The sequence below is a fragment of the Vulpes lagopus genome, chromosome 14 (assembly GCF_018345385.1).
Source record: "Vulpes lagopus strain Blue_001 chromosome 14, ASM1834538v1, whole genome shotgun sequence".
NCBI lineage: Eukaryota > Metazoa > Chordata > Mammalia > Carnivora > Canidae > Vulpes > Vulpes lagopus.
In genome coordinates this window covers 10,038,603-10,053,840 of record NC_054837.1, presented here as the reverse complement: position 1 = coordinate 10,053,840, position 15,238 = coordinate 10,038,603, and the positions used below count along the sequence as shown (strand labels likewise).

The 15,238-nt window shown below is 42.1% G+C and overlaps 1 pseudogene; it reads right to left on the bottom strand.

The window, feature by feature from the left end:
- Positions 1-8,808: 8,808 nt before the first annotated feature.
- LOC121475289 lies at positions 8,809-9,684 on the bottom strand (annotated as a pseudogene).
- Between the last annotated feature and the right edge of the window lie 5,554 nt (positions 9,685-15,238).

Below are 15,238 nucleotides of genomic sequence, written 5' to 3'. Positions count from 1 at the left end.
GGATGGGTAGGAGCCTGACTCTGGGGCCTTTCCTTGATCTTTCCCTGCCTAGGCCCCCATCTGCCACTAATTCGTTCCTACATCAATTCCATGGAGGTCAGTTTGCAAATAACAGCATCAATAAAATTGAGTAAAATTTGTAAATAGGGAATATGTTGCCTTTGAGAACCCAAAAAGTCAAAAAGATTTTCGACTTCTATGCTGAGAAGGTTAACAACTGTTTCTTGACAGTGTCAGGGACGGTTTACCAAATAATTTTCAGGATTTTTAACTGACGTGCTGGGACATTGCATTGTGTATGGAACATTGGCGACCCATGCTCCTTTTGTGAGCTCTAGGATTCATATCTTCATAACGAGCATGTCAGATGACTCTCCTTGGAGGAGGTATGTCATCAATGTCATACCTGTGCGTCTCAAGAAAGTTGGGTCCAGTTAAGGGCTTGCCCTCAAAGATTATATGTGATGGATCCCAAAGCTGTTGAGGTACCCATGAGGTACCCCCATGGGTAAAGGTGTATTGTATCCCTTGGGAGGTGAAGACAAACTATGGTTGAGAGGCATTGAAATAGACAATGAACAGAACATATTAGCAAAATCTGTAATCACAGAATATTTCTTCGTTACTGATGGGATGGACTTGGAAATTTCAATAATGTTTGGTACTGGGGCCTTAGGGAATGGGACCTCCGAATTAAGGTTGCAATAGTCCACCATGAGGTACCTGCCTTCTTTCCAAGTTTATTAACAGGCAAAGTTTAATAAGCAAATTTAGGTCTTTAAATGGAGCAGTAGTAGGGATAATCACTTCTTCAATCAATTTTGTTACTATTTTTAAGGTAAGCTCGATGCCCAGCATCAGGCCCAAACTCACGACCCTGAGATCAAGAGTCACATGCTCTACCAAGTGAGCTAGCCAGGTGCCCCTGTAATTACCAAAGTCTTTTTTTTTTTTAAGATTTTTAAAATTTATTCATGACAGACACAGGGAGAGAGAGAGAGAGAGAGAGAGAGAGAGAGAGAGAGCGGCAGAGACACAGGCAGAGGGAGAAGCAGGCTCCATGCAGGGAGCCCAATGTGTGACTCCATCCCAGGTCTCCAGGATCATGCCCTGGGTCCAAGGCGGTGCTAAACCACTGAGCCACCGGGCTGCCCCCAAAGTCTTAATTTTAATTTATTACTCACTTGGGCAGAGCTTTCTCACCCAATGTGGGATACTTTGGGGCAATGGGTGCTATGACTGTGAAGATTTAGGCAGGACAGTAATAGTTTGGATGATTAAGGTAAAACTTAACCTATTTGCCCTCCACTTTATATTCAGTAACTCTATTAAAGGGTTATAAGGAGTACCTTGGCTAAATTTTTGGGGTCTCCAGATACAACTATAATTTGAGCCTCAGGATTAAGGCTGTGAAGCTTTACCAACTGGCACATTTAAGGCAAATATTAAAGAATCAAAAAAAAAAAAAAGAATCTGTATTAATAGCAGCACAAAGCCAATGTGTGTCTTTTTGTTATTGTTGTGCCCAAGATGGCGTATCCGAGAAACCACCTAGAAGCCATCACCGATGCAAGCGCATGAGGGTTTATTTGCAAACTCGAGCTTGGGCCAAGTATACCCGACACAGTGGAGCAGGGACTTGGACCCCAAGGGTAAGAGGTGTAGCAGTTTTATAGGGGCCGGTGGCCAATGGGATTGTAATACACACAGACTTGCACAGTCATGTCGGTCCACACACAGGTGGCCAATTGAATTGCAGTTTACCCTACAGTGACCGTTTGAACTAGCCTATCACTCTGGTCAGAATCGGCACGCGGGTTTGGCAGGCAAAAGGCGGGGTTTACATTCTTTGCGGGTTAGGGGTTCCACATTCCTATATGAGCCCGTTTCCGGTAAGGGTGTGCTCAGTGGCTTTACTAGGGTGGGGGAGTGCCTTAAGCAATAAGCAGGTCTTGTGGGGGTCATACATGAGATGGCAGGTGTAGCACAAAATGGAGTTAGCCCCGCTCTGCTTGTCCAGGGGTAGGGGATTTTTGTTAAATTCCTTGGGTCCCACAGTTATATGAAAGTAGATTTTGAATTTCCAATTGGATCAAATGGTGGATCCTTATTTTAGCTTTGCTTCAGTTCCTCACTGTCAGGTTTCTTCCTTCCTCTAGACACTGGGTATACACTTCAGTGATTCTCCTATGTTTCTTCTCATCTGTATAAATTTCTTTCTCCAAAAATTTTCCAGGTAGCACCCCTCAGGGTTAGGAGCCTCCTTCATGGTATGATGGCTTTATAGTGCTTAAGGACCCTGGGCTTACGTTTAGTTTGAATCAACCCCTTCACTGTGCTACAGGCATGCCATAAGTGTTTTTTCCCTATAGCCCTGACACTAGGGATCTTTGTTACAACAGAGGAAAAGGTAGCAGAAGGGTGCTGGACCCCTAACCCAATGGTCAATGGATCAAGACCATCCTGTGCTACAATCCTGCTTTTTCTGCCAATACCACTTTTTCTTCTCTTTTCTCTTTGTACAAAGATTATGTTGGGTTTCTGGCCACATAAAGTCATAGCTTTCAGTTTCTGTCTCTGTCCAGTCATTCCTACTTCAACCCTTCTGGGTAGTTATGGGAAAAGTTCAGGAACCCAGTGGCCAGGCTCATAGGTGGGTGTCTCTTCCTCAAGAGAAGGCTAGCCAATCTCCCCCAGATTGGAGTTCACATCCAGTAAGGTCATTTTGTCTATGGCATATTTATTACATAAGCACTTATCTCTTAATTTCTTTCTAAGCACTGCTGTAGCTGTGCCCCATAGCAGGGCTCTTGAACAACACATTTGAACTGCAAAGGTCCACTTACGCAAGTGTGGATTTTCTCTTTTTGGACAGATACAGTACAATAGTATAAATGTGATTTTTCTTAATGATTTTATTTTCTGTAGCTCTATTTTAACAATACAGTATATAATGCTTGTAACATACCAAATGTGTGTTAATCGACTCTTAGGTTATTAGTAGTTACATTTTGGGAAATCCAAATGTATATGTAGATTTTTGCCTGTGTGAAGGTTTGGTGATGAGGGGGTTAAATTTTTCAGCCTCATCCCTAACCTTCTAGGAGGGGAGAGGCATCAGAGATTGAGCTCAATCACCATGGCCACTGATTCAGCCAATCATGCCTGTGTAATGAAACCTCCATAAAACACGTCAAAACAAGTTCTAGAGAGTTTCTGGTTGGTGGGCACATGGATGTGTTGGTAGGGTGGGACCCTGGAGAAGGCACGGAAGTTCTGTGGCACCCACCTTCTACAATGTCCTATGCATCACTTCCCTTTGGCTGTGTCTGAGGTAGATCCTTTATAACCAGTCATTGTAAGTAAAGTGCATTCCTGAGGTGAGTCGTAATCATACCTGAGGGGTCAGGGGAGCCCCCACATTTGCAGTTGGCAGAAGCGTAGGTAGCCTGAGCACCACCCCCCCCCCATTCCTATCTGGCATCTGAAGTGCACATAGTCTTGTGGGACTGAGCCATTTAACCTGTGTGGAATGTGATGGTAATTCCAGCTAGACGGTGTCATTGAATTGAATTTTTAGATACAGTTAGTGTCAGAATTGGTTGGTGTGGAAAACAACACATATTTGGTACCAGAGGAAAAAAAACACATTCTTCGCATCTTACTATTTTTATTCTGTTTGTTCCTTCCATTTTTCTGTTCCTGTTTTCCCTTTCCTGCTGTCTTTTCCTTTCCTGGGTTCACTGTTACAGGCGCCACTTGCCCAGGAGGGGGAAGGAGCAGGAGGAGTGAGCTGGCTGAGGTCTCAGGCAACAGAGATGCTGACTTCCGGTTCTCCTGTCTCCCCCAGGACCTTGGAACCCTTCGCCCCATGGTGCCGCACATCATAGGCTATTTTGTTGAGTTCCTCAGACTTTCTGACTCTGTGAGCCTTTTCCTTTTTTTTTTTTTTTTTAAAGATTTATTTATTTATTTATTCAGAGAGAGAGCGAGAGAGGCAGAGACACAGGCCGAGGGAGAAGCAGGCTCCATGCAGGGAGCCCGATATGGGACTCCATCCTGGGTCTCCAGAATCACACCCCGGGCTGCAGGCGGCGCTAAACTGCTGCGCCACCGGGGCTGCCCTGTGAGCCTTTTCCATCTGAACAATCGGCTTTTCTTCTCCCTGACAGGTGCTATTAAATTCAGTTTCTAGAAAGTACTTCTACCCCTGCCTAAACGAATTTAACAAACATTTTTTAAGGACCTGAGGGATAGGTGGCCATCTTCCTGTGATATGCAGGGAGTGTTAAGTCTGCAGAGACCTGCTCCCAGCACCACTGAAGACAGACGACCCTGCTGTGAGTCCTATTGGTCTTTGTTGGTGCCACCAATTCTTCTACCTATTGCTCACTTATACATAGATCTCTATCTTAAAGGGTGAATAGAAAAAGAAACTGAGGGACACCTGGGCGGCTCAGTCAGTTAAGTGCCCTCCTCTTGATTTTGGCTCAGGTCATGACCTCAGGGTCGTGAGATCAGATCCTATGTTAGGCACTGAGCTGGGTGTGGTGCCTGCTTGGGATTCTCTGCCTCTCCCTCTCCCTCTGCCCTTCGCCCTCTGGTCATGCTGTCTCTCTCAAAAAAATAAAAAATAAAGATTTTTTTTAAAAAGATCAAAACAAACTGAGGGCAGACCCCTCCTATTTGGATTGGTGGAGTTATTTTAAGTTTCATTCCAATCTCCTGATAGTGACCAACCCCTGCGTTTTATGGAATATAGGCTGTTTATGGGAGTTGTGAAGTAGGCCACTGTGTAGACAGGCCTCAGCTCCTGTGACATCATGGAATAGCATGGAACTTTGAACCAGGTTTTGGATGCTGTCACTGACCACCTTCGTGCCAGGATCATCTTGAGGTCAGCACATCCCCCTAAAAGGACTGCATAGATCCAGAGCAGCAGGGAACTGCACAGAACAGGATGCAGAAGAAACCAGAAGTAGAACCATGAAAAGACGGGACAATCCGGTGAAAACGATGGATATGTATTTAGCCACCCAGGATCAGGGTGATGTCCAGAGTAAAAGAGTCTGTGGCTAGGAGTACACAGTGAACTAGGTGGATAAGAGGTTTACGTGTGCATTGCAGGTCATTGTTACCTGAACTAAGATAGTCTGTGACCTGGCTTGTGAATTCAGTCATTTGAGAAGTAGTTCAAGTGATCTTATAAAACCAACTTGAAGAATCAGTTCCCCTCACTTTTATGAGGAGAAGACAATAACAAGTGGCTCTCTGAAAACAGCTGGAGTCTGGATACACAGTGCCATCGTGCCCCGACAAAGCTGAACAGAGTGTCTCCTACTTTGGCACCCCAGTCCTGCATGAGACCCCCAGGACATCACAACATTCTATGGTGGGATCAGGGTCTTCAAGGACCACACCATCCCTATTCCTCTTGCACCTGAACTCTTCTGGCTCCCAAGCTACTCAGAAGGCTTCCCTTCAAAGTCACCGGCGGAATGGTCCCCTGACTCCACACAAAGCACTACTGGAATGCCACGCACTGCAGCCTCTCAGGTGGGGAGCCTGCTTCTCCCTCTCCCTCCCGTCTCCTCTACCCCCCACTCCTGTGTGCAGGTACTCTCCCTCTCAAATAAATAAGATCTTAAAATAAAAGACTGGAGGACTCTATTTCAGGGTGGTCTTGGGAGTTAGCCTTTTGAGTTCTCAAACATATTTAATGGGAAGATGGGAGGGGAACAGTTGATGAGCATTCAGCACAAATTCACTACCCATTGCTGTTCCCCAAAATTAGTACCATAACAACTCTTAAGTTATTTTAACAACCAAGAAGGATCACAGTTCTCAATCTACATATCTCAGTCCTTCTTTGTTGCAGGGAGGAGATCATTGGGCCAGAACAGGTTAGAGTTAGATATAGGCAGATGCCCACATCTATAGGTCCAGAACACCAACTAGGGACCCAAAGCCTTAGGGGTCCTTGCACCTGAAGAAAGGAATAAGAGAAACTGGGAGGCTCCGTGGTTGCTGCTTATACCAGAAGCTGTGGCTCAGGGTGCAAGTGAGTGTGGCAAGTCGATCCCAGGGCTTTGGAGACGGAGGGCAGCTGAGAGAGCAGACACACAGATCACTGGGCTGGGCCAGGTTGCACCTGCTCTGGGGTCTGAGTCCGAGGGGGCCGACCCATCTCTGAGGACTGTCCCTAAACTCAGTTCAGTGACAAGGGAACTATTTCCTGTTGAGGGAAAGAAGCTTAAGTTGACTTGCATCTAACTTGGGTTTATAACCTCCAGATGACATTAATTCATTCAAGCATATATTGAGTTCCTGCTATGTGTCAAGCTCTGTTCTAGAAGTTAGGGATATGGCAGTGAACAAACATCAGAGAACCTGCCATTCTAGTGGAGGAAGGCAGACAATCTAGGAGGAGGTAAGATAATTCTAGGTAGTGATAACTGCTACCAGAAAACAAAACACATAATAGGCTTCGGTGAGATTTGGGGAGGAAGAACTCTGGTTAGGGAAGTGATTTCCAGTGGACCACCTGTGAGCAAGAATTTGTTCTCATTGCTAGGGCAATAAGGGGATAGAATAGCCCCTTCTAGGAGAGGTATGTCTTTGATTATATATACATAATTGATAATATGATTTAAAGATTACTTATTTAGTTAGTTTGGTTCATTTTAATAATTTCCAAGAGCCTCAATAATTTTCCATAGACTGACTAAATTGAATTTCTGGACTGCAAGTGTTGAAAGTCAGACCCCAGAATGGAGTACCCATCCCAAAGTGCTGCCGATGGACTCCTGACCAGAACATTGTCCAGCAACTAGGATGGCCCTACTACCTATTACAACATCATCCTGACCCACAGTTTCACAAATGGTGAGTTAAAATTTGAACTGTGAGTACTTCTGTATTCCTAGTCTTAACCCTTTATTAATTTATAATCACAAAGTTGGGAGATATTCTCACTTGTGTGCTATATGATCTTGAAGTACAGGAATTGAATAAAATGGTTGGAAAACCTATACATAGGACCCAGATATGCACAATTAATAACTTGTTTTATTTGTATTAATATAATTTAATATTAAATAGTAATGATTCAATAATAATGGCGGTCATATAATGACTACTTACTCCATGGCAGGCAGGAGGCTAAGGAAACAATGTGCCTCAGCACATCTAATCCTCAGAACTGCCCTTTGAGTTCAGTAGCATCCCCAGGGTGAAAAGAGTATGCAATGTTAAGAACCCCTAGCTCCAATTACTAGCTGCATGACCTCAAGCAGAGCATTACTCAACTCTGAAATGGGAATTAAGATGCTATATACCACATAAATTGTATGTGTGTGAAGATTAAATGACATAGTGGCTATAAACTAATATTGAACGTGCTTAATGGGAGTTTTTAGAGTTACTGTTGTAAGTCTAAAATGTTCTGTACTGAGTAGAAATTTGGTAGTCATTCAGTTCCATTTTCTTTTTGCTCTCCATGTTTTTATATGACCAATCTGGAAGGCTTCTGGCTGAATGTATGCCTGCTTACAATTTATCACAAAAAGAGCCTCGTGTGCCCTTCCAACCATTCCCCCAATCCCTGAAGATGAAGGGAAGTAAGTATACGCAAGCCAGCTGGAAGGAATGTGTGAGCTAATGAGAATGTTTATAGCAGTGTGTGAAGAGTGAAAACAATAACATTTTGCTGTTTTTTCTTTAAGATTTGTTTGGAGCATATATATCTGTTTTAAAAAGATTATTTATTTATCTATCTATTTATCTATCAATCAGAGAAAGAATAGTAGGGGGAGCAGCAGGCAGGCCCAACACGGGACTTGATCCCAGGACCCTGGTATAATGACCTGAGCCAAAGGCAAACGTTTTAATTGACAGCTTCCCAGATGCCCCTGGAGCATATATATATCTTAATAGATTCAAACACACTACAGAGTGAAAAATTTTTTTTACTACACATAACTTTATTTTTCCTTTGGATTAAGAAGCTTTATTACAAATTTGACAGCATGACCAAAACAAATAACACATGGATAATTACCATAAAGCTTTATGGATCTAAAAATACTTGCCATGAAAAATAAGTCACTGTGTATCTCTTGTTTTAAGAATCACAATGAGGAGCACCTGGGTGTCTCGGTTGAGCATCCAACTCTTGATTTTGACTCAGAGCATGATCTCAGGGTCATGAGGTCAAATCCCACATCGGGCTCCACATTCAGTGCAGAGTCTGCTTGTCCCTCTCCCTCCTCAATTTGTGTTCTCTCTCTCTAAAAGAAATAAAATCTTTAAAAAAGAAAAAATCATAATGATGCCACAATTTAGATTTATTGCCCACCTTTACAATTAAATATTAAAACCTTTTGGGGGATCCCTGGGTGGCGCAGTGGTTTGGCGCCTGCCTTCTGCCCAGGGCACGATCCTGAAGACCCGGGATCGAATCCCACGTTGGGGTCCTGGTGCATGGAGCCTGCTTCTCCCTCTGCCTGTGTCTCTGCCTCTCTCTCTCTGTGTCTCTCATGAATAAATAAATAAAATCTTTAAAAAGATAAATAAATAAAGTATGTTAATTTCATTCATAAAAAAGTCTTTAAACACAGGCTAAACAACATTGGTTGGGGCTTAAGAATGCATTTATTTCAGGAATAGTGTCTGCTTGGGCATAACTGATAACATTCAAAAGGCAGAAAGTGATTTTTCCGTACAAATTATTATAACTCTAAAGTACCAAAGGGCATTCTGGAGATACTAAGACATTTGGGGATAAAAAACATATGTAGTTTCCATAGCTTACAGCTTGGCTTTATTCTTGAAAGACTCTCTCATCCTTTTGACAACAGAAATATCCCCCGCTCGCTAAGGCCAGTTGTATATCAAATACTCCCATATACAAAGACTGGCCCCATCCCCATCCACCAATTTTCCAGTGATAAGAGAAGCTACAGGAGACAGCAGGAAGCAGACCAATAGGGAGATCTCTCAGGAACTCCAATTTGCTTCGCTGGAATTTTCTTAACCCTCCAAATACGTCTTTTGCCAAAGAGCCATAGTTGTCAATAGCAGTCAGGGAATAAATGACACCAGGGGCAACACAGTTGCTCCTTACTCTGTGCTGGCCTATTCTACAGCCAAGGATTTGGTGAGATTGTAAACACCTGCTCTGGCAGCTGCACTATACACAAGTCCTGGAAATCCATTTTAAACAAGGATAATATTATTCAGAATGGATCCTCCATGTTCTTTCATCCAGGAGTTGTAAACTGCTCTCCACATGTAGAAGGTGCTCATCAATTTGGTTTTGATCACAGCATGCCATCCCTTTGCACTGATGTGTTTTGCAGGAGACCTGAACTGGCCTCCTCCATTGTTTACAAAAAATTGATCTTACCATAAATATCTAAGGTGGATTTGACCAAATTGTTCACCGCCTTTTCTTTGCAGATGTTGCATTTTATGGGAGTGACCTGAGCCTGGTGGGCTCAGTTCATCTGCAGTAGATTTTAGTCAATCAAAGTTACGTGATGCAATGACCACATTACACCCCAGCTGCAAGATCTTGATCATGATGGCCTTTCTGATACCTGTGTCCCCTCTGGTGATGATGGCCAGTTGGTCTTGCAGCAAGCCGGCCACCAGCCAGCTCTTGCCCTTGCCCCAAGTGCCCATCTCCACCAAGCATCTGAGTCCTAGGAGTGCTAAAGTCACTTACATGGTAAAAAAAAATAATAATAAGATTTTTTACTTTATTTATTCTTGAGAGACACATACACAGAGAGGCAGAGACATAGGCAGAGGGAGAAGCAGGCTTCCTGTAAGGAGCCCAATGTGGGACTCCATCTCTGACCCTGGGATCATGCCGTGACCCGAAGGCAGAAGACACTCCACTCCTGAGCCATCCAGGTGTCCCTACAGGAAAATTTTTATGTTTTAAAAAAAAATCAATAGCCTGTCTAAATTATCTCATTTTATTTAAAATAGATTAATTATCATTTTATTTTTTTTTAATTTTTTTTTTATGATAGTCACAGAGAGAGAGAGAGAGAGAGGCAGAGACACAGGCGGAGGGAGAAGCAGGCTCCATGCACCGGGAGCCCGATGTGGGATTCGATCCCGGGTCTCCAGGATCGCGCCCTGGGCCAAAGGCAGGCGCCAAACCGCTGCGCCACCCAGGGATCCCAATTAATTATCATTTTAAATACTGATACTCCGTCATAAGTCTCTTATTGACAGTTATTTTGAATTTCAAACTATAAATAACCCAGAAATAAATTTTGTTAAGATGCCCTTATCCAAATTTAAGGTTATTGAGTATATGCTTCCTTTACATTTTTTTCTCCTTTATGGAGATGATAATGTGGGGTCTCTTCCTCTCTTTTGTGTCAATATGGTGAGGTTTGGTTTTGTCTTTTTTAAAGACTTTATTTATTCATGACAGAGAAAGAGAGTGACAGGTGGAGGGAGAAGCAGGCTCCATGCAGGGAGCCCGATACGGGTTCGATCCCGGGTCTCCAGGATCAAGCCCTGGGCCGAAGGCAGGCGCTAAACTGCTGAGCCACCCAGAGATCCCCAATATGGTGAGTTTTATTAAAAGATTTCCTCATGGGGATCCCTGGTGGCGCAGTCGTTTGGCGCCTGCCTTTGGCCCAGGGCGCAGTCCTGGAGACCCGGGATCGAGTCCCACGTCGGGCTCCCGGTACATGGAGCCTGCTTCTCCTTCTGCCTATGTCTCTGATTCTCTCTCTCTCTGTGACTATCATAAATAAATAAAAATTAAAAAAAAAAAAAGATTTCCTCATATTGGACTATCCTTGCATTTCTAGTATTTCTCACTTAGTCACATGCTATTATGACTATCAATGCCATTGCACCAGTATTTATCAGTGAGATTCGTCTGTAATTTTCTTTTCTAAAAGATTTGACCGTTTTGTCAATTTGTGTTTGGGATTTTTTTTTATTTTTATTTTTTTAGTGAAATAGCTCTGTCAATTTTGATCTGTGTTGGACTTTGACTTGAATCTTGTGTGGTCTGGGGTGAATGAGCTGGCTGAATGACAGACCCTATCCTATGATAGGTGGCAAGAGGGTACTTCCGTGAAAAACTATGCATTGCTCATATCTTGTTCAGTCTAGTCTTCGCTATTTCCTAGTCTTTCATGGTTTTTAAGCTACTTCGGAAGACAAGTGATAGCAATGCAAAATAATTCTTGTCTCTGGACATGTACATTCTGTCCTATTCAATTGACTTCTCCTCACTAGCCGGTTAAATAAATCTTTAACACTTGTTCATTTTTGTATCTGCATGAGTCATGATTTTATCATTTTTTAAATAATCTATTTTTATTGTAAAATATATTTATATTATGTATATTTGTGTAAAATATACATAAAATTGCCATCTTAACCATTTTTTAAAATATGCGGGTCAGTGGCATTAAGCACATTATTGTGCACCCATCACCACCATCCATCCCCAGAACTCTTTCATCCTACTAAACTGAAATTGTACCCAGTAAATAATAATCCTCCATTCCTCTATCACCTAAGCTCCTGGGAAACCACCCTTCAACTTTCTGTCTTTATAAATTGGACCGCTCTACATATCTTTGTAAGTGTGCTAGGAGGAAACACGTCCTACCAATTCAGATGCAGTGATCTAGAGACTATTAATTAACTGACATATTTACAGGAGAAAAGACAAGATTAATTTACACACTCACACAGGAGCATTCAGATGAAGAGGCTCCCTAAAGAGCTGGAGATAGACGTTTATATACCAACTGAACAGGGGAAAGGAAAGAAAGAGCTTCTCTAGAAAAGACTAAGGAGCTTTTAGGAAAACAAATGGAAAGTATGATATTGTCATGTTTGCCACTTCTCAGATGCAAGTGGTCCAGGCTGGGAGTGAAACTACCCCAAAGAGGGATTTATGGCAGCTTCTCTCTCAGAAGGATAAGCCTTTAGTCAGATACAGGAGGCCCCAGAAAGCCTTCTGCATTTGCTGTGTCATAAATGACTTCAGTTTAAAATAACCTTTGCTCCAACTCAAGGGGTATAAGTGGATCCATACAAGTGGAATCATATAGTATTTGTCCTTCAGTGACTAGCTTATTTCATTTAGCATAATGTCCCCAAGGTTCATCCATGCTTACAATGTGTTAGAATTACCTTCCTTTTAAAGACTGAAATAAAGTTCTGCTGTTCTTATATATTACATCATGTTTATCCGTTCATCCATTGATGGACATTTGAGTTCCTTCCACCTCTTAACTATTGTGAATAAATGTGCTTATGAATACGGCTGTACAAATTCTTCAAGACCCTCCTTTCAATTCTTTGGGGTATATACCCAGAAGTAAAATTGCTGGATATATATTTTTTAAGATTTTATTTATTTATTCATGAGAGACGCAGAGACACAGGCAGAGGGAGAAGCAGGCTCCATGCTGGGAGCCCAATGTGGGACTCGAACCCAGGATTCCAGGATCACGCCCTGGGCCGAAGGCAGGCACTCAACGGCTGAGCCACCCAGGTTTCCCTCTAGAAAATTATTTTTTCACACTATACGTCCACCTACCAAAAAATCCTATTCATTGTGCATCATGGATACATCAGGGATTGGCATCTCAGTAATCAGTATGGGCCTTACCCTCACTGGGTATTTTATTGGTAGTGGTTTTTTTTCTTTCCTATGTGATGCATCTTACAAATTCTTTTTTTTTTTTTAAGATTTTATTTATTTATTCATAGACACACACAGAGAGAGAGAGGCAGAGACACAGGCAGAGGGAGAGGGAGAAGCAGGCTCCGTGCAGGGAGCCCAACACGGGACTCCATCCCGGGCTTCCAGGATCACACCCCAGGCTGCAGGCGGCGCCAAACCGCCTGCATCTTACAAATTCATCTCTCTCAAAGCCATCTGATGTTTGTGAAGAGAGGAGCATTTTATTTTAAAGAGTTTATTTATTTATTCATGAGAGAGACAGAGAGAGATCCCGGGAATCCGGGATCACGCCCTGGGCCCAAGGCAGGCGCTCAACCCCTGAGCCACCCAGGTGTCCCTGAGACAGGGAAGCATTGTGGAGGGTTTGTTGCTGCTGGATTTGTGGGAAAGCTCTGAGAGTTGAGGTTGGAGGACGAAGAGTTAGTTGTCAGATTCTCAGGCTGCCTAAACCTTAACTGTGACAGGCAGTTTCCCTCACTTTGCTGAGCCACCTTTTACTGGAATCTTCTCCAAAGAAGCTCATCTTTTTGTCTTAGCTATCTGTAGTCAACAATCTGGATAATGAAGACTAGATCCTTCTTTTTCTTTTAAGATTTTATTTATTTATTCATGATAGAGAGAGAGAGAGAGAGGCAGAGACACAGGCAGAGGGAGAAGCATGCTCTATGCAGGGAGCCCAATGCGGGACCCGATCCTGGGACTCCAGGATCGCGCCCTGGGCTGAATGAAGGCAGGCGCCAAACCGCTGAGCCGTGCTGGGATCCCCTGAAGACTAGATCCTTCGATAATACAGTGAGCTCTTCGGAGAGCTTCCTTTATTTATGTTCATCAGTTGGTTTTTGTTCTTGGGTCAATATTACTTTATGCAAATATCTGGTAAAGTTAGTATCTTTTAGCATTCTCTTATTTTGTTGTTTCTTCTAGATTAAAGTTATAATTATTTAGACAGATTACCAAAAATATTCTGATTATAACAATAAGTTAAGATTTTATATCTTTTCAATATTTGCTTTCTGCCCATTTACAAGTCTTTAGTTTTGTTAATTTTATTCCATTACATCAATAATTTGCTATTCTTAATTTTATTTCACATATTTATTATTAATGTCATCCCTAGTGATAGCCTGGTTAGGGTGTGGTTTCTTTCATGTGTCTAAGTTACTTTGCCATTGTATATTTACTATTCAGTTCTTGCTGGATATACTCAACATTCCCATCCAGTCACATCAATAAAAATATTCTTATTATATTAGCCTTTAAAAATTTTTTTTCTTTTAGCTTTCTATTGGTAAAAAATTTCAGAAAAAGGTAGAATCATGACTCTCATATAGAGTTATAAAGTGAATATGTGAGGCAGATGTCATAGCCAATTCAAAAGAAGAATCCAAACAGTGCAGTTATATGACATAAAGGGATGGTGAGATGAATTATGAATAAAGATAAAACTGCTTTTCCACAGGTGGAAATTAGCGGAAAGTCACTACCAGGCTAGATAGAATTATATATCTATCAGTTACCTACAACATACAAGGAGTTACAAAGTAGCACAAAGATAATGAACAGGAATCTGAGCTGATAATCTAGAAGGGTATACATTATAAAGGATGCATAGGATGCATAGTTTTCCACTGAAATACATGGGTTTTTTTCTACCTCCTTTTCTTTTAATTGCTATTGAGAGCACCACCATTACATGTCATATTGCATTGGCCACAGCTTTCCCAATGTTGATAGTGTGTATGCTTGTCCTAATTCAAACATCAACAAAATACTGATAGTGCTGCTCATTCTTTGTTTCTCTTGGTTCTCATGATATGATCCGTGTCCATAGGTATAGTCACTTTGCCATTTCTAATTATGATTAGTTCTTTTTCTCTTCTTTACATTCTGCCTATTTTTCTCCTAATGCTGTTTTTCTGCTAATTATTTTATCTTCAAGTGCTCGTAATTATGCCCTTTCTTCTGCTGCCTTTGTGGTTGATTTTATTCTTATTAAATGAATTGTAGAGTTTATATGTTCAGTGTTCTTTAGTAATTGAAGAATCTAACTATGAATTTGCCTCTAACTAAAAACTTTACTTTACAGCAATGTCCACAATAGCCAAACTGTGGCAGGAACCTCGGTGTCCCTCGACAGACGAATGGATAAAGAAGATGTGGTCTGTGTATACAATGGAATATTACTCAGCCATTAGAAACAACAAATACCCACCATTTGCTTCAACGTGGATGGAACTGGAGGGTATTATGCTGAGTGAAGTAAGTCATTTGGAGAAGGACAAACGTTATATGGTTTCATTCATTCGGGAAATATAAAAAATAGTGAAAGGGATTATAGGGGAAAGGAGAGAAAATGAGTGGGAAATATCATAGAGGGTGACAGCACATGAGAGACACCTAACTCTGGGAAACAAACAAGGGGTAGTGGAAGGGGCGGGGGGACGGGGAGACTGGGTGATGGGCACAGAGGGGGGCGCTTGACGGGATGAGCGCTGGATG